Raw genomic sequence first — 25,301 nt, 5'->3', positions numbered from 1 at the left:
AATTAGATCTCTGATTCATTTTGAGTTCATTTTTGTACATGGTGTAATGTACAGACCAAAGTTTTTTTTTCTTTTTGCACATTCAATTATTTCATGACCATTTATTGAAAAAAAACCTGACCCTTTTTTTCACTGAATTTCCTTGGTATCTAGCCTAAAAATCAGTTAACCATATAAGTTGAATCTTTTTCTGTACTCTCCACCCTGTTCCATCTGTTTGTCTATGCCAGTGCTGCACTCTCTTGATCACTGTAGGTTTATAATAAGTTCAAGTCAAATAGTATAAATCCTCCAACTTTGTTCTTTTTCAAAACTATTTTGACTATTATAGGTCCTTATAGTTCTACATGAATGTCAGAAATTCTACAAAAATACCTAATACAAATTTTCTTGGGATTGCAAGTGAATCTATAGGTCCTTTCTTTAGGGGAGGGGGATGAAGAATTGATGTCTTAAAAATTTGAGACTTTTGATAAATACAGTGTATTTCTCCATAAATTAATGTTTTATTTAATTTCTCTCAGCAGTCTTTTTTAGTTTCACTGTCTAGGTTTTACATAAATTTTGTCAAACTTATCCCTAAGTATTTGTAATTTTAATACTATTGTAAATGGTACTTTAAAAAATTTATATTTGCATTGTTAACATATAGAAACCCAGTTATTTTATAGTGTTCCTGTATCCTGAGACCTTTGCTAAACTCACTTATTAGTTCCAGTATAACTTTCCCAGACTCCATAGAATTTTCTGCATAGATAATCATGTAGTCTGTGAAAAAGAGCCTTACTTCCTTTCCAATCCAGATGTGTATAATATATCGTTATTGTTTTTTCCTTAGTGCATTGGCTGGAATCTCCACTAAAATGTTGACTAGGAGTAGTGAGAGCTGGTATCTTTTTCCTATTTGTGAACTTAAGGGAAACATTCGGCCTTCCATTAAGTGAGATATTAGCTTCAGGGCTTTGTTAAAGCCTTTTATCAGGTTGAGGAATTTCTCTTCTTTCCTAGTTTACTAAAATTTTCTTTTTCAAATTAGAAATGGAAGTTGGATTTTCCCAAGTAATTTTTTTGCATCTTTTTGAGATGATTATATGTGTATATGGTTAATGCTATTTTTTTTTCCTAATGTAAAGGCAACCGTCCATTCTTGGGCTAAACCCTGCTTGCTCTTTATGTTTTATCCTTTTTGTACATTGTTGGATTACATTTGCTAAAATTTCTTGAAGAACTTTAGCATGTATGTTCATGAGGGATACTGGTCTACAGCTTTCTTCTCGTATCTTTTCTGGGTTTTGGTATCACTGTAACGATGACCTCATAGAGTAAGTTAGGAGTATTACATCTTCAATTTTCTGGAAGAGTATATTTAGAATTGGTATTAGTGTTATCTTAAATGTATGGTAGAACTTACTAGTGAAGTCACTTAGGCATACAGTTTGCTTTGTGGGAAAGTTTTTAATGACAGATTTTATTTTTTCATAGATACAGATTTACTCAAGTTGTCTATTTTATTTTTAGTGAGCTTTGGTAGTTTGTGCCTTTCAAGAAATCTGTCCATTTCATCTATGTTGAACTTACTGGTATAAAGTTCAAAATATTGCATAATTATTATTTCTTTTTATATCTGTAAAATCTTTAGTGGTGTCAATTCTCTCATTCCTGATGCTGCTAATTTTTTTCATCTTTCTTTTGTTCCTGATCAGTCTGGCTTCAAGCTTATAAATTTTATTGGCTTTTAGAAAGAGCTGCATTTTAATCTCATTGATTTTCTCTATTGTGCTTCTGTATTATTTCCTTTCTCTGCTTACTGTTGGTTTCATTGACTCTTCTTTTTCTAGTTCTTAGGGTGGAAATTGAAGTAATTGATTTGAATCTTTTTTTTTCTTTTCTGATATATGTATGTGTATTGCTACTGCTTTATCTCTAACCAATAAATTTTGATACATTTTATTTTCATTCTAATTTAGATTAAAATACTTCTAAATTTCTCCACTGAATTCTTCTTTCTTCAAGTATGTTAGCAAAGGATGTTCTTGTACACCAAAAACTGTTTTGTCATTGCATTTATCTGCTAATTTGCTGGGTAAAAATTTTTAGATTCTAATTTTTTTCTGTCAACTATTTAGCATTATTACTCCTTTGGCTTTTCATATCTAATGTTGCTGTTGTGAAGACCCATAAAATAGTTGTTTCTTTAGATTGATTTGATTTCCTTTTTGGAGGTTTTTAAAACTTTCTACACAGTGTAACTAGAAGTAGATTTTTAAAATTTTATCCTCCTTAGCATTCTAAAAGCTCTATTAATCTGACTTACTGTATTGTCTTACTAACTAGGAATTAAAATTTTTTTTTTGTTTCCCTTATTTCCTGCCCCCCTTTTTTTAGTTCAGCCAACTGTTCTAAATGAGTTCTAATCATGGAAGCATTCTTTAGTTGTAGCTATAGATTTATTTTATTCATTATTTCAATATCATATTTTATTACCTAGTATCTCCACTTTTCTTTTTTATATTTGCATTTTATTTGGTCAATATTCCTTTGCTTTTGACATATCATCAATTATTTATTTAATTATATTTATAACCTTATTTTGCTTTCTTTAATGTATCTGTTCCATTAATTCTCTTTATTTTGCTCTCTCTTGTTCAGTGTGTTATCTTTTATAGCGTTTTATATTCCCTTTTTATCAGTTATTTTTTCTGTAAGTTTATATTCTTCTGGAAGCATTATCTGCCTCAAGTTGTAATAAGAAACTGAGGGGAGGAGAGAAAGGCTAGTCTCTGGCTCATACCCTTTGTGGAGTCTTTAGGAGGTTAGGGAGAGGTGAGGTATGCCCCTGGACAAGTCTACTGCCTTTGCAATCTGATCTTAATTGTTCATCGACCTCTCCCTGCCACAGTGGACCATCCCTTCTGAGACTCTTCCTATATCTACCTTGAAGGCCTGCTTATTTTTAAGATCCACATTTCAAAGTTGTAACTTCTAATTCCATATAATGAATGAGAAGATGATCAGAAGCAACTCAATTCCCAGGGATGAAAGCATGGTCTGTACCTGTTGCACATCTTCATTCCACGGCCCTCTGGTGCCACTTTTTTTTCTCCATCTCACACTACAAGGGCTCAGCTATTGTTATTTCTCCTATTTAGAATCATTATAGAGTGGGTTATAATACGTCCAATATGAAGGAGGGAAAGGGATTTATGTATAAAGGTCTCCCACCCTGTGTTGATTAACACTACCATCCCCTTTTCTCAGATGCAAGTTTTTCCCTCCACAACAGAACTCAATTATTTTTGTGTCTCCAGGGGTTTATCATAATGTTAATATTAGTTTATGGCATCAATAATCTCTTTTTAACTTATGTGGGGAAGTGCACATTTTCAACAGCTTGTGTTTATCCACTTTCTTGTCAAGAACTAGTAAGTTCTCATGTCCTTTTTCTACACATTTTATTACTTATGAATTTTGATAATTAGGCTTGTATTGACTGAGATAGAAACATTTTATATATATATATAAATTAACTATATATATATATCTAATGGCGTATAATTTACTCTAGGATATGACTATATATATATATATATATATATATATACACACATAATGCACATATGTAATCTTATACATATCCCCTGTATATAATTATGTGAAAGAAGTTCATTAGAGTGCTGATCTTGAAATAAAAGATTAGTATACAATCTATAAATTGTAATATGTCTGTTTTTGCTATATATTTAGGATGGCATCATTTATAAATTCATCATATAATTTTATTGCTATTATAAAATTTAAACAAGGAAATGCCAGAAGCCAATCATTGAGCTCCAGATCTATGTATACGTATATATCAGAGCCAGGAATAACAATAGAGGGTTTACTCAGTCCTATGCATAATTTAAAGGCGTAAATCTCTTTATTGACCCAAACTTTTCAGATAAATAAGCTTTATCATTGATATATTAGACATTTCCCTGGTACATTAATTTTTCCACTGGACCATTATTTAGAATGCTAAAGCATAACACTTTGCCCAGTAAACTATCTTTAACTAAAGCTTCGGATACAGTAAATTAAAATCTCTTACACCTTACCCAATTTTATTAGTTTGCTAGGGCTACCAGCATGAAATATCACAGAGTGGGTGGCTTAAACAACAGAAATTAATTTTCTCATGGTTCTGGAGGCTGAAGTTCAAGATCAAGATGCTAGTAGAGCTGGTTTCTTCTGAAGTCTTTCTTCTTGGCTACCTTCTCTTTGTGTGTTCACTTGGTGTTCCCTCGGCACCTGTGCACCCTTGGTGTCTCTTCCTGTGTCCAGATTTCCTCTTCTTATAAGGACACCAGTCAGATTAGATTAGGGCCCACTTTGATGCCTCATTTAAATTCATCACCTATCTAAAGACACCTATCCCCAATAGAGTCACAATTTGAGGTACTGTGGGTTAGGATTTCAACATATCAATTTTGACAGGACACAGTTCAGCCCATAACCAAGATTTCTGCTGAGTAAATATTTTGTGTAATATTAATGTAGAGAAAAAATAGAATTGTGTCATAAGGAATAAAACAAATCTTCAAAAAATTATTTATGTTGGAGATTGAATTACTGAGCAAGTCCAGGAAAATAGAGGACTCTATCTTGTATTATTTTTTGGTAGAATTAATTAGGAAATTTTGGTAGAAAGACTATTTGATTTGGGAACAGATAACAAGGCATCTAAACTCAGAATCATTTCTCATTAAACTAATGACCTTTCCTAAGTCCCTTGACTCCTCTAAGTCTCAGTGATTCTTTTCCATAATATGTTTAATAGAACAATGTTTGGGAAGATCAATTGAGTTATGTATGTGCAAGTTCTACTATAACTGTAAATAATTATATATTATCACTTGATAGTACATCATTATTATCACTATCATTATTAAAATTATCTTCATGTTCATGCAACACATTTTTGATAAAAATAATAAATATATATTTCTTATGTCATTTTAAATGAAAATAATTAGTATTAATTTTGGAAAAATTTATAGGAGTCTTTTCAATAATTTGAAAATACTATAGTATCTAAATTCTGTGGAAATCAATGAATATTTGCTGAGTCCTTATTATATATAAAATGCTACCTTGGGTGCTGTTCATGATACAAATGTGAACAAAACTTACTTCCGGCTTTTAAGACAGTTGGTCCTAGTAAAACCTACATGACGATTTGAATATAGAAGTTTCCTTAAAGGTAACACTCCATGAAGTGTGGTTACAGCCTATGAGGGCGTTTGTAGAAATTCATGATCTTAACTGTTTGGGGCAGAGTGGAGTGTTCAAAAATTATATTTAAAAAAGGTAATTGAAAAGGAGAGAGATTGGAGGAAAACAGATCAATTTAAGAATTCATAGTATGAGTTTGAATGAGAAGTAAAAAGGTCCTGAAATAAAATAACATTTGAGGAATAGATAAGGGAATGGTAAATGACTCCATTTAGAAATGGAGTTCATAGTCTATTAGAATATTCTTTCTTGCCACCTTCACTTTGTGGCTTTATTTATCTACTTTCCATCATCAAAATCTGTATTCTTTTGACCCTCCTATTAGAATCTAAGCTACATGAGGAAGAACTTGTACCACATATTTATTTTGTTTTTCTCACAGAAAATAGTGTGAGAGAATTTACATAAATCATTCTTATTATACTTTAAACACTGAATTGTATTAAAATATATGGAATGCACAATTTTGATTCTAGGTGATAGTGAGGGAAGAAAGTAGAGTGAGATAATACCATGCACATGAACATAAGTTGGGAAAATAAAATTTTCTTGGGGAGGAAGTTTCATTCACTCTGAGCTGATTCAAGTTTAATAGGCTGGAATCACAAGTGAACGGCAACGTTAAATAATTAGACATGTTTTGTTGCTTACCCAGAGAGCCTTTGATGAGAAAAGCATGCCATTAATATATTATTATTCATATTCTTAAAGTTTTCACCAAAGGTGAAGTTGGGAAGAAAAAGCAATGGCAGAACTTTAGAGAAATCAAATGTTAGAAGGCAGAAAAAAGAAAAAAGAAAGAAAAGAACACCTTAAAGTGGATTAGAAAGGTGGAGCCATGAAAGTATAATTTTATATAATGCAAGAGAGAAGAGAGTGAATGTCAAGGAGACTGGGTAAAGAAAGTGAGAAAGCCATTAGTCTGTTCAATGTGCAAATAGGAAGAAGTTATTTGAAAGACAGAGACGGGAAAGACAATGAAGAGAGAGCATAGTTTTTGGAATGAAGACTTGGAGAAGAAGAAGAGCACATGATCATGCAACAGCATAGAGGTGTAAATACAGGGGGGCATAGTTCTGATAATATACAAGGTAGGCATGAGGAATTTGAGGGAACTGACATGAACGGCTTCAGCAAAATTGGAGGCAAGGTCATCTGATGCAGAAAATAAGTAAGGATGGGTTTTGGTGACTGAGAAAAGTAGAACTGTTTTCTATGGACATAATCAGCAAGAGGTAGACAAAGATGATAACCAACAAAAAAAGACTCATGTGAGATCTGTTTGTGGTGATCTATCATTAATAATAAACTCTGGGAGTTTGGAGGGTTGAATTCTAGAAGTAGTGCTGCCTCTAAAACATAAAATACATAGGATATATAAATGTTAGATGACTTATCTAAGGTTTTACTTTTGGCTTTTCCAACTATAAAATGTTTTCTAAAGGTACGTCTCTTTTCTAAAAATGATTTTGTGTTTTCTAATGAATCCAAGGTTAACTCCTAGTGAATTGTAGTGAATCTTATTGAAAGTGAGTACTTCAGGATTTTGAAAAAGAACAAATTACTGTAAAACCACGTAGAGCTAGAACCATCTTATCATATCATAACTTTTGAGAAAAGTTTTTAGAACAATGCATTATTATGAGATACTGTGTTATACATAATATTTTATATATATTAAGTAACATATACATGCATGTGTGTATATACACATATATACATAGTTATAATAAAATATATCAGAAGAACTAATTCCCTACTATTGTAAGTTACAGAAGAGTACTTAGATCAAATTGTTCAAATTCAACGTCACTGAGGATTATTTGTTTAAATTAATTGAAATAAATTAGTCAAACTGGTTATTTTGAAAAAATGTATATCTAAGTATGTATTAATTAGTTTTTGTTTTGGATATTTCATGGTCATGTAGATGTGTCTTCTATGTTCTCTGAACACAAAAAATGAAAAAGAATTAACAGATCCAGCTAATGAAACACTTTTTAAATTATGTAGTTCAGTACCATGGACTTACTTTTACTCACCCCATTTTGAACAGTGCCCCACTATATCCTCATTGTAATGGCTAATTCTGGCAGGGCTTTTATATAAATTCTAAGAGTATTTGACCTTCACTTGCAGTTGTTTAAATATGAGAGATGTGTGCATCTCCAGAAATGGTAGTTGTATAATTCTATACTATTGCTGTTCCTAGTTTACTAACGCTTAGGTCAATGTGATATTATTAAAGATAAGGGTACACGTCACTCTCTTTGGAATGCCTTCAACAGACACTGTGGAGAAATTTCTCTTTTCCCCAAGTGGCAGCAGTAAAGGGAAGTTATAGACTGACCAAACCTTTGAATGGAAGGTAATGAGTTCCAGATTAATTACTACCTAAAAGATCATATACATAAAAATTCGTTGATATCTTAAGTACCTTTACTGCATTAATGACTGCCCTTTTGCCTACACCAATCCCCTGTCCTTGGCTTTACTTCTCTGAACTTTTTCTGTATAACTGTCTGCTGTCTGTTGTATATGGGCTTCACAGACACATTCAGGAACACTGTGTATTATTTTAGGCAGAAAATTGTATCCTTGTATGTCAAATGCCTAGTTAAATAGGTACATGCAATCTCCTGAGGTAAAATTACTACAAATAGGAGACTTTGGAAATCATGAAAAGTTAGACCAAGGCATATGCCTGTATATTAGCTTACTTAACTTGAGTGCAATAAATAACTACAGCTTTACGACAACTTAAGCAACATTTTAAAAAATGGTAATGTTGCTAGGAAAGATTTTAAAGAAAACTTAATTTTAATTAATTATTTTACTAACAATGCGCCTTGTTTTCTAAAAGTAACTAAGCAACACTTTAAAATATTCTGTGAGTCATTCTAATATCATTTCCTTTTGTTTGAAATAAATGTTCAAACATTGTGGGGTTTTCTTCCTATAGAAGGATTTTAAGAAATAGTCTGATATGGTGTTTCCAGTTGGCTATAATGCCTCAGCTCTTTAAAACAAATAAAATTTGCCTTGGCTTCTTTTAAATAGATATTTTGTTAGTAGCATTTGCTCGGGCAAATTTGTTGGTTATGCTAGCAGTTCTGCTTAGTTTTATGAAGTCAAAAAGATGTCATCAGCAAAATTTAGGACTGGAGTCAGTCAAACTGCCATCTCAAAACTTGTCTTTACCAGCTGGTTTGATGCTGTCTTGACATAATACCTTTTTGATGGATGTTGTAACAAGAAACTTGCCATCAGCAAAGGCAGCACTCCTCAACATCTGCAACTTCATTAGAATCAACAACAGGGTTCTGGTGAAGTAGCTGTGACACCTATGTCAGCAAGTGCTGAATTTGTGCTAACTGGAGAGTAAACTACCTTTTCTCATGGCAACTGCCCCCTTGAACAAAGATTAACATTCTTACTCAGATCCCTGCATTTCATCCTGAGGTTTCAAACACCTGTGCCACCTTGAAAACGGATGGAGTTACTTCTCATCTGTAGGCATTTATTCTTTAGCTTTCCTAACTGTGTGAAGGGCACTAGTTTTCCATGTCAGCCGATGCAGGGGACTTGGATTAACGTCTCCAAGTTGTCACCGTCTCAACCAGTTTGGGAATATGAGCTACATTCCGCACATACTCCCACCTAAACCAAGGCAAAAAGAGTGTTGAGAATCATAAGCAGAACACAACTGTCTCTTAAATTATCCTTAGAATGTTCATGCTTAATCTCTTTCATGATCTTTTTATATCCCCTTGTGGATCAATCATCTAATTGCTTCTAGATATACTATGAAATGCCCTCACAGTTGTCTATTTCACACTTTGTGCTTTAAGTCCATTTTTTCTTGGTGCCTCAACTGAAATATCCAATTTAACATCATGTTACCCATACAGATGTTAAAGAGATTTTAGGCAGATCTAGTTTTTATGTAAATATTTTTCTGCTAGATAAATAAAAATATTTACAATAAAGAAAAAACATCTTTAACTTAAGAGGACTACATTAGGTACAAATACTGTAGATTGTATACAGGAAATGAATAACATTTCACAAAGGAAACACCTCAAGAAACTAAATTTGATACTGTGATTTGCTAAAAAAAATTCTTAGAGCTTTCCTTTTGGAATTGTTTTCAGAACACACTTAGACACAGCACAAGAAAACCAGCTCTTTTACTTTATAGCTATCCTTGCTTTCAGAACACTAACAGCAAAATGAGTGTATGGCTTACACTTACATTGTTTTACTCCAAATACTTTGGCTTATTTTCAAAAAGAAAACTTACCCTAATAGGTTATAAAATTGTTAATGAGAGTATTTGAAAAGATATAGTATAACATCTTAAGGCAATTCTAAAAAAATAGTTAAAAAAATGCAAGCAAGTTTAAAATAAAGTGACTATGTTGAAGGTGCAACAGTTATTTAGATGTGTTGATTAGATCATGTTCATATAACAAGAAGTTATTGTTTCGTTTTCTCTTTATAGAGAACTATGTGCTTTCTGGACATGGTCACAGTCACATGGGAAGTAAAAAATAGAACAAATTCATTCTAGTGAAAAGACTAACGCTTTTTATGAAAAACATTTTTTGTTTGTTTTCTAAGGCAAGATAGAAAATATGACTGGTAAAGACAGATGGCTAAACAGAAAAAATTCAAATAATATTGCACTGTATTTTCTAATATTGTTAGTGTTGTTACTAATTTCCCAGCTATTAAGTATCAGAGTAGAGAAGTGCTTTGTTTTCATAAAATTCTCAAATGCAAAAGTGAGTACCAAATTATCATTACATATCAATACTGAAGGTAAACTAGTCCTTCAGTTTTACTTTCCCTGTTAGTGATTAGATGGTTAAAATTATACTCCCCACAGGGTGAATAGTCATATAAATATATTACAAATAAAAAGTCCATCTATGTTATGTTTACTGAACTTTAGTTTCTCTTCAGATCATTTTTATACTGTATTATTTATAATGCAATTTTACCTAATGCTATTCATTAGCCTTCAGTTAGTTAGAAATTTGCTAATTTATATTTTTAATAGAGTTTTAATGCCTATTAATGAGAGTGAAGGCAATGACCTAAAGTTTTACTGTTTTGTCTTTTTAGAGGTTTATTGGTATTCTTAATCACATTCCTAAGTTAGGTTTAATATTTTTATTTTGCACCATATTTTCCATTGATGTTTCTTTTATTTAACTAAATTCATCCATATCTAATTTCATGCAGTTTTAGTCACAGCTGAACTCCCATGCCTGTGCATTAAGAAGGCTGAATTATGGTTGTAATTTTTTAAAGTGGCCTTGAAACTTCAATTACATCCAAAATTAATTCAAAATTTTAAAAAGTTAATTTTGTGAATATGAGTCAGTTTGTTTTAAATACTAGCCTATACCTTTCTTTATTTGTTTCAACCACAGTATGGCCAGGCTGGTGACAACACATTTAGGGACAAAAGCTCTCTGCATATAAATGTGTCAGAAAATTTTCTTGTTTTTTTTTGAGTATAGTTAGATATTTATCCAAGCAATCCATATTGTTTTTTAAGTTCATTGGCATTGTCAAGAACAATTCTCCTCTCTAGTTTTTAAAATTAACTTTCTTTTTATTTTCCTTTTAAATGGGTCTTTTTGGTATAATTTGAAAAATCACTTACATACACTTAACTAAGTAACATTTCAAAACATGATAAAGAGCTTTATGTACTTTGTTAAATGAATTTGAGGGAAGATAGGTTTTCAGTTAAGTAGCTTTTCCTCATTCAAAAATTTGACAAAATTGGCTGACTAAATAGGAACACACACATACATGTACCCACATTTATTTTTGTAACTACACTTTGGAAGCCTCGCTAATTTGGAGTTTTTGTTTGCTTGTTTTTAATATTACTATACCTTATACTTCGGTCATTCACTCTAAAAATGTGGGCATTCCTTCTGGAAAAGAAGTTGAAAGTTCCATGGATTCCATAGATTACCTGTGATCAAATAAAGTTCAAGGTTGGCCCTATTTGGGAGACAACATAGGTCACTGGTATAGAAAGCTTGGCTGGGTTTACTCTTCTTGAGTGATTGTGTCTGTGGAGAAAGAAAGGACTGGCATGGAATGGAGCCTATTGAACAAAATTAAAGCTTAAGCTTTTGCAAGCAAGAATAAAATGGAATCAGACCTGTAGCTACCTAGGTATAGAACTCTAACTCAGAGACGGGGAGTTATTAAAAAAAAAAGTAGGTGGATAGCAAATTAAAAATTTGGACAAAAAAAGAAGCAAAATTAATTGCCAATATTATTGAGACAGTACATAAAAGACAACCCAAAAATCTATGCTTTCCTAAATTGTAATGATTATTGGATGCTAGGAAGTGAATACTAATTAGAGACAGCCACATGTGACCTATTTCCACTCTAAGGTACAGATAGAAGATTCTAGCAGAGATCTTTGTATCAAAACAAAGATGAAGGCTTGACAAAAGCAATTTTAGTTAAATACAAAAGTGTTATGGGTAGAATACACGCAAGTTGTTTCCACCACTGCCTTTGATGGACAACAGTGTAAAATAATAAACCATGTAATTGTTGGCAATCCTGCCTGGAAGAGACCCCATGCTGGTAAATGCTGGATACTTACTCATGTTCCATGTAAGCTGGCCTGGAACTGGATCGATTTTAGGCTCTAGCTGCTTAAAATATTCTTCTTGCACTCCCCAGTGGATTTAAGCCTACTCAGAGGATATAGTGGGAGTTGAACAGGTTGCCAACATATCTCACACACACTCACTGACAAGCCCAAACTATTCTTACCATCCTCTTAAATTTAAGGTTAAATTTAGCTTTATTTAGGTATCACTTAACACATACTTAAAAATATCATTTTTGGAGTTAACTTCAAAGGATGGTTCTTGAAAACTATTCAACTCAATTGTACTATGCATATAATTCTGTCTTTTTTCCTTCTTCTTTTGGTATTTCTACTGGATTTTGTTGTGTTCTTTTTTTCATTACATATATTATTCTTCTGCATAAGTAGTTTGGGTGTTTCCTTTTAAATTTATGATTGTTTAACCTGTTAGCCAGAATCTATTGTCTTGCATCTATTTTGCTTCATCTTACAGTACTTATTTTGGAAAGTATATTTTGGCTTATCTCTAAATCACTGCCTTAAATAATACCAACAATTAATTACAGAAAAGCAATTTCAGCAAAACTGTGCCTACCGTTAAAACTCACAGAAACTTGCTTTAGTATATAAGTTGTGAGTCTGCCTTAAACCTTGGGATAGATGTTTAATTACCCTAATCACACTTTTCTCATTTTTGTGATGGTTATCACAAAACCTATCTCACAGGGATATGAGTATGTAATTAACATTGTGTTCTTAAAATGCTTAGCATAGCATTTGCACATAATAAGTTCTAAGCTAAGAGTAGTTTTAAGAAAAAGAGTTGAGAATATATATAGCAATATCAATCTGAGTCTTCATTTAATGGATTCTAACGTTAGTGATAATTAGCCTATTATTTAAACTTACCTGCATGAAGATTAGATTTAATAAATCTTTATGATCGATCTGAATATTTCCTTCAGCTATTCTATAATAACTTTATGTGTAGTTAATACTTTAGAATTAATAAACATGTATTCTTGAATTTTTCCTTAGGATGCTTCTTCAGTGATATTATATTTTTGATAATAACCTGGTGTTTCATAACTAACTGCCTATCACTTCATTAGTGCACTGTATTCATTCTTTCAAATATTTATTGGGTGCCTTTCTTTCAGTACCTGTACTAAGTGTAGAGATACACTAGACACCATGACCCAAAAAAGTCCTGAGGAATATGGAAATTAACCAAATGACAATTAAATAGAATATATACTTAAAAACTGCAAAGGATGGCTACAGTGTACTATGAGAACATAGAATTAGTCTAGGAAGCTATTGGGAGCATGCCAACTGAATCTGCCCTATCAAAAAGTGTTCATCAGAAGCCGCATTAGCATTTTTTTATTATGTCATTGGGTATAATTGGGTTACATGGCTATCTTGTTATGAACAGGAGGATAGGAAATATATATTCTGTTAGAAAGAGGTTAGAAAATAATGAGAGAATGGGTAGTCAACTAGCTTTGCCTGTTAGAACTTTGTAGCCTGTGTTATTACTATCTTTTCATCTTGGGAGTAACAGGGAGCCTTGTAAGAGAGTTAATAAACCGTGGGTTGTCATGACCAAGTTTGTGATTTAGAAAGATCATTCTGGCTCAGTGTAGAGAAGAAACTGGAAGGGGTAGCAGTGGATGTGAAGAGAGTGGTTAGGAGAGTGTGTCAGAAATGCAGGAATGGTTAAGGGCATTGCATGTTGAAGGGTGGTCTGGTGACCTGAGGACAAAAAATAAAAAAATCTACTTATATTTAAAAATATGGAGGTCATTGGTATATTTAGTCAGATTTATTTCAATAAAAGGATGTGACTGGAAAACAGACTGGAGTGGATAGAGGATTGGGTAGAAAATAAAGAAATGGAATAATGAAGACAACTCTTTGATGAATTCTGCTGTAAAAGGGAGGAAAGAGAAAGTATGGTAACTAGAGGTGGAAGGAATGTCAACTAGATGAAGGGAAGTTAAGATCTAAAAGATTTGAGAATGCCAAAATGTTATCAAAGAGGAGTAATAAGAGAGAAATCAGTGTGTTAATATTCCTGAAAAAGACAAAAGGATGTGGTAGAATACAAACCACAAAATAAAGGATTCCCTTTGGAAGAAAGGGTAACAGAACAGAAAGAGAGAGGAGAGATTATGATTTAAGAAGATTTTTGCTGTGAGAAGGGCTTTGGCTTGGTCTTTGAGTCAGCTCCCATATACGGTTTAATTTTTCTCTGTGAAGCAATGATCAACCTCCAACAGTGAATGAATCCACAGGTTTTTAGTTTTGGGGAAGGAGAGGAAGTTGAAATAGGAATTGTAGAGAAGAAATTGAGAGAAGTATTATACTTTCTGGGCAGTGATGAGCATCTACTTTGCTTTGCTCTTCATAATGATAGTATGAGATTCTCCAGCAATTCTGTGCTGCCTTGATACAGACTTAGAGGAAGTGAAGAGTTGGGTTTACTCAGGTTTTTGTTAGATTAGGTGGGCCAAAGAAAAGAGAGAGAGGTTAATGAGTTCAGGATATTAGCAACAATAATTTTTAAATTATGGACCGTGGAACCTCACCTGAACAAAGTGGAATATAAAGAAGTAGAGGAAGCAAATGAATTGGAAGGTAGGTCATTAACAGGCATGAGAAACCAATGAGATTGGAAACTACAACCAGTAAAGAAATGAAATAAGAAAACTAGGAAAGAAAGAGGTTATAATCACAGAGTAGGATATTTGAATAATTGATTTTGAAGCAAAGATATTTCAGGTGTTGATATATACAACCATGGTTTCGGGTGAATGAGGTGCTAGTAAGAAAATGATTGGAAATGATGGTCAAATAACTGAGAAATCACTCAGGACTTTGGGTGAAGGAGAAGAAGGGGTATATTGGAGCTGGCTTATATTGACTTGCAGGAGTTATATTTTTAAGAATTTCCTAGTTTTGTTGGTATCAAGTCCATAGTTTCAAATGGTGAGAGTGGGAATATTTAAACCATAAAAACCAGGAAACGCTACAAATCTGGCTTTTCCACTTTTCCAGAGAGCCAAACTGAACTGTTTTTTAATACATAAATTTATTTACTTATTTATTTTTATTTCTGGCTGTGTTGGGTCTTCGTCGCTGCGTGTGGGCTTTCTCTAGTTTCCGTGAATGGGGGCTACTCTTTGTTGTGGTGCGTGGGCTTCTCATTGCAGTGGCTTCTCTTGTTGCAGAGCACAGGCTCTAGGTGCGCGGGCTTCAGTAGTTGTGGCTCGCGGGCTCTAGGGCTCCGCGGCATGTAGGATCTTCCCAGACCAGGGATCTAACCCGTGTCCCCTGCATTGGCAGGCGGATTCTTAACCACTGCACCACCAGAGAAGTCCAGAGAGCCAAATTGTTAAACATTTACTAGTTCATCACTGATAGAAACCAACATTTGGGCACTACAGTTTTTTAAGAATGATGACATAACCAGAAAATGAATAGGAGACTGTAGTAAGAGGAATCAGGTAGTAAGTTTGTATGGCATGAGTCTTAACAGAACAAAGGTTTATACCTTGATTTGTTTTCCAAAAGGGGTGGGACAGTGATGATCTAAAAGTGGGAAAAGAACAAAGAGGACACTAATTTACTTCCCATCCCTGAGATATGTAGAATGTGAAATACATTCTAGTATTTTTCATTTACACATTAAAGCTACACTTTAACATTGAAATAGTGTTGAAAATTATTTATTCAGTACAGTGATGTGGATTTCTTTACGCTTTGCTTCAAAACTAGGCCAGTGGTATTCTTTTCCTTATTAAATTAAGCCATGAACAGAATATGAAAAAAGTAAACGTGCCTATTCTTCTAAATATGTAAAATTATATAGACTATATCTGGTGGATGATACCATAGAATTTGTATGGTTTAACCCATTTATTCTGCAGATGAGCAAACTGAGTTCTAGAGATATGAAATTACTCATGAAATATCACTTAGCTTGGTAACACCAGAGCTGAGACTAATATTGCTGTCTTCTAAATTCTAGCACAAGAGAAATAATTCTGTTGTACACATTTATTCATTTACTTATTTTTTTAGCTCATTTATTCAATAAATAGCTACTGGTACGCACTGTACACTAGGCACTATTCTAAGTAGAGGTGCTATAATGATGAACAAAACAGGGCAAAAATCTCCATCTTCATGCAGTTTATCTCACAGCAAAGGGAGATAGGAACTGAACAGATATATAAATAAAAATAGGAAATATGTAATATACTACATAGTTGTTAAGTGCTATGGATAACAATAAAGCAGGAGGCATATCTGTGTTACATTGGAAGTGGAATTATAAATAGAGTAAATAGTGGTAGTCCCTTTGGAAAGGCGATGTTTGACCAAAGATCAGAAGGAGGAAAAGGTGTGAGGCATACAGATATGCAAGGGAAGTACAGTCGAGCTAGAGAAAATGGCAAGTTCAAGCGCCTAGGTCAGATGTGGCTCTTCTACTTAAGACGTGCCTCAGGGACTTCCCTGGTAGTCCAGTGGTTAGGACTCAGTGCTTTCACTGCCATGCGCCCAGGTTGGATCCCTTGTCGGGGAACTAAGATCCCATAAGCCGCATGGTGTGGCCAGAAAAAAATGTACCTCAGGTTAGTGATTTATATAATCATTGATGCAATTACCTTATACATATTAAATTCATGGTTATCGTGATTAAGTATGCATGTTCAGCCAATGGATGGCGAAGTGGTTAAAACTGTTTCTCTCTCCTCCGTAGGCCAACTAAGGTCATTTATTTACTATTTAGAAACAAAGTATCCATTTTGTGTATATTTTGATGTATATAAGGTTACAGCAATGCAAACATTATGTATCTAAACATCATTCTTAAAATATTTTGATGAGGTTTGCATCATCTCCCAGAAGAGTTTAGAAATCCTGGAAAGGGTACTGGCTGAAAGTGAGAACAATGATTCTTTTAAGAGTTTCAAATGTTGAGGATTTTTTTCCCCCACGCCTATTTATAGTTCAGAGTTTCAATTAGAAAGGAGTGAGAGACCCAGCAAAACTGTAATTGATTTGAATCCTAAAGGAAAAGGAATTATTTCCTCTGACTTCCTGTCATACATCCCTTCATCAATTTAGGTTACACCTCATCTGTCCCTTGTCAAGGCATTTATCACACCATTTCGTAATTCTTAGTTTACTTTTCCTGTATTTATGGGACATTAAGCTTTGCTAAGACAGGGGCCATGCTTTGTTTTGGTCTAACCTCTACATGCATAGTGCCTGGCATGGTCCTTTACACCAAGCTGGTGCTCAATAAATATGAAAGAACAAGTGAGTGAATGGGTAAGCAGGTGAATGTTTCCATGTTCCTATAAATTATAAATTATTCTAAAGGTAAAGGCAGAGATATAAGAATATAGTAGTTATATGCTGCAGTCCTAGTAGAGAGTTACTATGTTTCTCCACTGATGGATCACATAAAATTTGCAATAAGAATAAAATCCTGATATCTTTAGAGAGCTTTATAGCTTGTTGAAGTGACTTTATATGAATTTTCTCATTTATTCCTCATAACATTTCTTTGAAATTGTTAGGGAAGCATTTTGTTAGATATGGCCAAGAAATTGTGGTTCAAGGTCCTCCATTGACCCAGTGAAGTCAAGTTTCCTAATTTTATTTAAATTTGACCAAATGATAGTAAACTATATTGCTGATTACTATTATTTATAAGAAAAGAAAATATTTGACCAGGAAATTTCAAGATATCTCATTTAAAGAATAAAATGCAATGACCAGAAGAATCATCAGTAGGGATTCTGAATAGTGCAGAATGAACTATCAAATCCTGGCTCAACTGCCTCAAAAGGATAACTGCCTTTAGCTGCACCAAATCACTTTAAACTTGCTGCCCATCCTATTATGCTCAGTCATAATTCTCTCTCTTATTCCTCTGTTAGCTCTCCGTAACGATGAGAAGAGCAATTCTCTTTCATTGTCTTTCTCTTCAAATATCCTGTTTTAAGAGATTGCAGATGCTTCAAGATAAAACTGCCAGAATTATTCCAAGGACTGACAGGTTTGCTAACAACCAAATGCTTTCAGATCACTGCACTAGCCTCAGATCCACCTTTGATATGAACCACATATGGCTTCAGTCCTGTTTTCCTGAATTAACTCTAATTTCCTAGTGACCAAGGTCAGATGAGTCCAGATAGGGCTCAGCTGTTCTTACCTAGCACATATGTTCCACTGTTGTTGGTAATTTATTTACTGTAATAAAAAATTAAAATGCAAATCTCAGCCAAATTCTCCTTTACCAAGGTCTCCCTTGGTATGGGCTTTTTCAAAGCACATATTAGGAATGATTACATGTGACTTTTTCATAACAGAATAATAAATGTTATTATAGCACTTATAACCAAATATTTAAGTTAATATTAGAAACCAAATTGGTAATGTGGAATTTATTGAAAAGGAATGATTTGAGTAAGTACCAATGACACCAAATTTACTTTGGTAATTATGAAAAATCATCAGAAATTACTGCCTCTTCTTTTAGTAATTTCACCACTTTCATCCATACACCAGAGTTCAACTAATTCTGCCACACATTGTGGTTTAGGTGAGAAAATATTTTTTCATGAATGTTTATTTTTTAAATAAAAATAAATGGGTTCTTAACATAAATAAAGTCTTTTTAAAAGTTACTTCAAGATGTTTTAGGTGTTGCACTACTTGATAAACTTTTTAAAAAATCTGAGTTGTAGTCAATGCTTCAAATATTATGTAAAAAAAAATATTACAAAATAGTACTGGAGTTTCTTTGTACTGTTGATGCTTTGTGGTTATGATAGTTCAAACAAGATTAATATTAAAGATTTTTCCCTCTTATTCAAGAAAATAAGCTTTCCTCTAGAACACACTTAAAAAGTTAATTTTAAATTAACTTCCAGAGGTCTAGCAAATATTTTCTTATCATTTTTAGGGTATCTGACAGGTTTATAAAAATAGGTCCAATGAACACAAGATGGTTTCTAAATTTTAATTTGTATTTGACAGCAATCAAAGTGAGTGGGGAGAATTCATTTGAGTACTAAAGAATTTAAATCAAAGATTTTTTTTTTAAATGGCTTTTTGAATTTGTAAAATATGTTGCTTACAATAAAAGATCTGCTCCAATGGTACAAGAGTAACCCTTACTTTATTGGCTTTCATAGCATTTTAGATGGGATAGAAACAAAATTTCAAAGCACTATCCTTGTATCAATATCTTACCTGTTCTAAAAATCTCTCTCTAAAATGCTCAGGAAAAATGTTACCTTAAACCCATTAGATATTGGAGATCTTCAAAGAGCCAGGTAATTTCAGGTTGCAAACTTTATTTTGAGTTCTATCAGAAACTAAAGCTATGTATCCTTAAATTTGGAATCATTAGCTATATGTTTAAAATATTTTAAGTATACTGAATGCTCTTTGTAAAGCACACAATTGTTTGGCATCTGTGAATTTTTAAAAAGTGTTGTATTTCTTATTCTTTGTAAGTTTATTCTTGACAAGAATTTTTTCTTTTATCCTTCTGTTGATGTTTCATAGCCCATGAAAACTGCTATTATAAAAATACAGTGCCTTATGAACTAGTTTTATTGGTTTTGTGCTGATGTAGCAAAAACCAAATCAACTTACAAGCCTCAGCATTTTGATAAAATAAACACTGCTAAACATTGACATCCTAAATCTGTCTGATGTAACACAGAAGGAAAAGTGTCTTTAATATGGGACACACACAAAAGAAAGAAATTTATTCCAGTATTTAGAGCGGCGGGGTGGGTTGTGTGAGAAAATAAGACGATTTTATTTCAAACATTTTAAATATGCTTTTCCTTTACAGTGCTTTGATTTTAATATTCACTTCAAACAATATCTCTGAGACTTGATTTAATTTATTTGCGTGACTTTATATTACTATGTACAGCCTAACTGTAATGATAATACTTAGGAATGTTTTTCATTTTTGCCAAAGAAATTATTGTCTTGTTATGGAATTAAAATTCTTCTTTAAAACCATGATGTCATAAATCCTATCAGCATTTTACTCTTTACAAAGTCTACCTTCACTGCTAACAGTTTTTTCTTATCAAGTAGCCTTAGTTTTCTCATTTGTGAAGTAAAGGAGTGAAACAAGATATTCTTTTTTTTTTCACTAATTCAATATTTTTTTTAACTTGGCTACACTCTATCTGAATAGTTTCTCTTCTATGCCCTAATTTGCCATTATCTCAATTCTTCCCGTACAGAAAATTATATTTTTGGATGCTTAGTTTATTACCTGACTTTCATTTTTCTTATTTCTCTTAAATAATACATTCTTCTGCTATGTCTTTCCTAATGAATTTGGCAACAGTGATGCTCAGGGCCAAGCTGTGTCCCAATTCCTGAGTCTTTTCTGGTGTTCTAGGTAGGTCCTCACTTCTCCGTATCCCTGTGGCTAGAGGACCTTCAAAGACTGTGCACGTTTAGCTCAGCAGCTCAGTCTCCATCCACAATTTTATCATGTCCCTTGGCAATGATCAGTAGCTACTTCACCGAATGAAACTAACCTTAGTCTAACAGGAGATTCAGCAGAACATACTATACAGGTCGTTCTTTCAACATGCCGCACCTTCCACCTATGATCTTTAGTTCACATTGCAACTCGGTATATCCTTACTTCTAAATAAGTTTACATAAACTTTCACACTCAGCATACAAATATTTGATTATTAATTTTAAATACCTGCTTACTGACCTTAAATGAGTTCTTATTCCTAAACTTTAACTTATACAGCTTCTACCTATGGATTTTAACCTTAGAGATCCTACAGTCTATTTTACCTTGAAAATGTTCAACAATTTTCTATTTTATTAGAAATAAAACTAGCTGAGGCTTCTTATTTCCTCCTTACACATTAGATCTTAGAGTATCATCTCAGTATAATTCCACATGTATTTACTATAAATATTCTGAAATTAGAGGTCAAGCCAATTGCAGTGTTTTAAATTCTCTTTTATTCTACATTTCACTTGAGGTTTCCATTTTTGATATCAGATTTTTAATATGTGTTTGTTCTCTGAATGTATTTTCTTTCAACAGAGTCCATTTAAATTTTTTTCTTTGCATTTGTGCAGCATCTTTTACCTCTCTGAGGACATTTATGCCATTTTATTTGTTTTGGTGTTTATAATTTAGGTTAGAGACTCACTGCAAGCTCTGGGTGCTTAGTTAAGGGTGAAAAACTATGAGCTTCACTTTAGGGTGATATAGTGGGTTGTTTTGTTGGAAATCCATGATATGTGCCTTTAGATGCAGTTGATATAGTACAATAATTAAGACTATGAACTTGGTAGCTAATCTGCCCATGTTTGATTCCTGGTTTTGCTAGGAAGAGGCCACATGGATTTAAGCATATTATTAAGCACTCTGTGTTTTGGTTTTCTAATTTTAGAATGGGGACAAAAATACTACCACCTAATAGGAATCTTGTAAAACTTAAAAAATTTTAATATGTATAAATAATTTAGAATAATGTTTGGTACATGCTATTATATGTACTAACTGCTATTATTACTATTATTATTGTTACTAATATTATTATTATCTCTTTAGAGCAGTTCAGTTTTGCTTAAAAAAATCTTCTTGGAGGAATTCAAAGAACCAAAACAGACAGAATGCTGACTGGTCTCAACATTGGCTGTAGACTCCAACCTCTTCCTTCTGGTTTCAGTATGGGCCCCCGTAGCTCAACTTCCTCCAGTGTACTCTTGTTTACTTCCCAGAGAATAAAACCTCTAGTCCTTTGCTTGGGTGGGATGGAGCAGTCACCAAGCTGCTCAGAGATAGTTGTTTTTAAGACATTTTTTCAATAAATTCTACTTTTGTTAGACGTTTGATCATTCTGGCTTTGAGAAGGATGTAGAGATGCCAATCACAGAAACTTTTACAGGGGAGAAGGGGGTCCTAAATGTTGGTTAGCTCAGTTACAATTCATCTATCTGCTTTCCAGCTTCTAAAATTTTGTTTTTGTTGCACCCTATCCATTTCTCTTTTGCCTTGTGGTTTCATGCCATAGGAGAGAACATGTGTTCAAAGATGATATTCAACCTTCCATCTTTGCCAGAATACTCGGTGTTTTTTAAGAAAAATAAAACACAAGCACTTGGGAGTAGTATGCTCTCTTTTTAAAAAATAATTGGAGTTACAAAAATGTCTTACTACTGCATAGTGTGTTTACATGTAGTGTCTTATATGATCCTCACAAAAACCCTGTAAGTTTAGCAAAGATATTTGACTATTATGTAAACTGGAATTAAGAGATTAACTGGCTTGCATAAGGACATATCTTCCATTAATAAGAGATGTAGAATTAGTGATCATTACTTCTGGCTCAGGCCTACATTATTCAGAACTTATCTATATATTAGTTAAGTATAGATAATCAAGTATTTATGAGTGGCCAGATTTATAGAGAAAAAAGCCTCGTAATCTTCATATTCAGCCTAAGAGTTTGTTCAGATACTTTCTTCAAATATTTTATAAGCCATCTTAGCTGCTTTAAATTTAAGGGTTTCAGTAAAATTCATGTTGTTCAGACCTTGTGTTTTTAAACCAGTGATGCACTATACCATCTTCACTACTGAAAATGATAAAAGTAATAAAATTACCAGGCAATGCTATACATTAGTTTTCTATTTCAACTTTCTATAGAAGTTGTTTAAGAGTTGAATGGCATTACATACCGCACACATACACACATGCAGGCTACAAAGGTAGTAATGGCTTTTAATCTTACTTCCCATATCTTTTCTACACAGCGTTGTGTTTCACAGCCATAATTGAGAGATAACTGTGCTCAGATGGAAATTGTGGTTAAAGAATGACAGCAAAACAAGCAAGCAAGCCATACAGAATGTGTGTGAGCAGCAAGTAGTCAATATTTCTGAATTGAAATATTTCTTATTTGGGTTTTTATTTTTATTATGAGAAACAAAACAATTTGGGTAACTTTTCTATCTAAACCTATTATGCCATATAGGAACAATAGAAATACTTATATTTTCTGCAGACAGGAAAGATGAGTGAACCTGTACAAAAATCATAGACAATAGATTACAGAAAATCAGAAGTATATCAATAAGAGATACTTAAGTAATAATGGAAGGTAGGAAATGATTAACTAATAAGGACCTACTGTATAGCACAGGGAACTCTACTCAATATTCTGTAATGGTCTATATGGGAAAAGAATCTACAAAGGAGTGGATATATGTATATGTGTAACTGATTCACTTTGCTGTACACCTGAAACTAACACAACATTGTAAATCTACCATACTCCAATAAAAATTTTTTTAAAAAGATAGGAAATGATTAGTTTCAAAATGAATATAAATAGTACCTTCTAGGAAATTCTCATAGAAATAAAAATCAGTGCAGTAAAGTGTTCCAAGAATTTTATATAAAAATATATTTTGTAAAATCCTTATTTTGTCAGTGGAAGGTCAGTATTGTAGATTAGACACTTCAAATGTAAAATAATACTAAATTTCACATTAATGTAAAATTAAACTATACATTTGTAAAGAATATATTAGAAATATATCTTAGTTTGTTGGGTGTGGGTTCTGTTAAAAAAGATTGATGTGTTTACTTCATTAACCACAGCAAAATATTAATAATGGATACATTCATGTACTGTTAAAAATGTAATTCTCTTCTTTTAAATTGTGTTGCATAATGTTTAAACTAAAATTTTCTACTTTTAATATTAAAAAAGAGAAAGACGTAATTATACTATTTAAATGATTAGTGCCATTGTAAACATTATATTCTCCCTTTGTTTCAGACAAAATTACTAGTCCTCAAGTTTTTATTTAAATTAACTCTTCAGTGATGGAACATGTTATCATGCATTGAAAATCATGTAACTAAAGCAATAAAATGTATTCATTGCTAATATTCCTATGACTAAAATAAAGCAGAGAATTTAGGAGATTTATGACCAATACAAGTAAGAATAACTTTTTATACACTTTTTATCTCTGCTTGATTTTTGGCTTCAATGAGTACACCCATGTTATGATATTACACTATCACTCTCCATTAAAGATGTTACATTTTAAATTGTCAAGTAATGAGCATGAAGTTTTGATTACATAAATTTTTAGTATTACATTTTTGGATTGTGTTTATTATCAGTCACAGATTCACTAAATCAAAAACTGTATCCAAGTTTATTTTTTACATAAAATCTCTTTAATCTGCAGGTGAGCTCTGACTTTGATTCTATTTTGTATTTTGGCCTCACTTAATCCAAAACATTAGGAGAAAAATTCTTTACCTTTGAAAGGAAATGAACTTGTTCTAGCTATCCTATTATGTTACTAATTTGGATAGCCAGATGCATCTTTGCAAAATCTCACTATTGGTCTTAATTATTCCAGTAAGAATCTCCTCATAGCCTTAATTATTCCTTTCATTTCCCTTTTCTACTCCTAACATTTGATTATTTTACTTGAAAACAACTGACATGCCTCCATAGCTGCCCAAATTTGTAATCATATCAATCTTATTCTGGGGGTTCTAGCTGCCTTCTTTCCCATTTTGAGCCACTGACCTTTTAGCATGTTTTAGTGTTCACTGGAGAGCAAAGGTTTACACATCTGCCCTTTCTTAGCTCTAAAGCTACTTGTTTTTATAAAGCACTTATTGAACCTGTAGGTATTTTTCCCCCCCAAATTAAGGTTTTTCTTCGCATTTTATCATTGAAATAGTGCCAGAATTTTTCTAAATATTACTGTGTACCTACCTTTTAGTGGAAGGAGTAATATCACATTTATGTCCTGGCACATTTAGGACTAAATGCACACTTAAGCTGCAAAAGATTGCATATCTATTTATTTGAAAATAGTTTTGAGTTTTCATGACAGAGCAACCAGTATGGTGAATGTCCTTCTTGTGTTTATAGTTGCAGTATTATTTTTTGTGATTGTATAAGAATTAAACTAAGGTAAAGGTTTCACAGACGAGCTTTCCATAAGCAGATGCTAACCTTTTTCCTGTTTATGTTTTACCAGTGCCTTCTGAACAAAACCCATTTCTTTCCTTTAGCAATAGATCGCACTGAAGCCCTACTGAGAATTTCCGGTTGGATGTAAAAGCTCTTCTATTTTCTTGGTCCAGGAATCGTTAGTTAGTAAGACCTGAATGATTGATTTCCTGTTGTCCTGAGCAGGTTAAAAGAAGTTCTGTGGTGTCCAGATTGTGTCTTAGCAGAAATGTAGTCATTCTTATTTGTAATATCCTTATTTGTAACAAATTCCTCTCATCTCTTCAACCTATATCTGTATG

General features: G+C 32.8%; 1 protein-coding gene across 4 annotated transcripts in view; it reads left to right on the top strand.

Moving 5' to 3' along the window:
* The window catches only part of GRIK2 (glutamate ionotropic receptor kainate type subunit 2), a 633,079-nt gene that overhangs the window by 572,787 nt on the left and 34,991 nt on the right, over positions 1 to 25,301 (top strand). The gene's annotated exons all lie outside the window — the stretch shown is intronic.

The sequence above is a fragment of the Balaenoptera musculus genome, chromosome 12 (genome assembly GCF_009873245.2).
Source record: "Balaenoptera musculus isolate JJ_BM4_2016_0621 chromosome 12, mBalMus1.pri.v3, whole genome shotgun sequence".
Lineage (NCBI taxonomy): Eukaryota > Metazoa > Chordata > Mammalia > Artiodactyla > Balaenopteridae > Balaenoptera > Balaenoptera musculus.
Note: the sequence above shows the minus strand (reverse complement) of the source record. Positions and strands in the feature narration are given on the sequence as shown.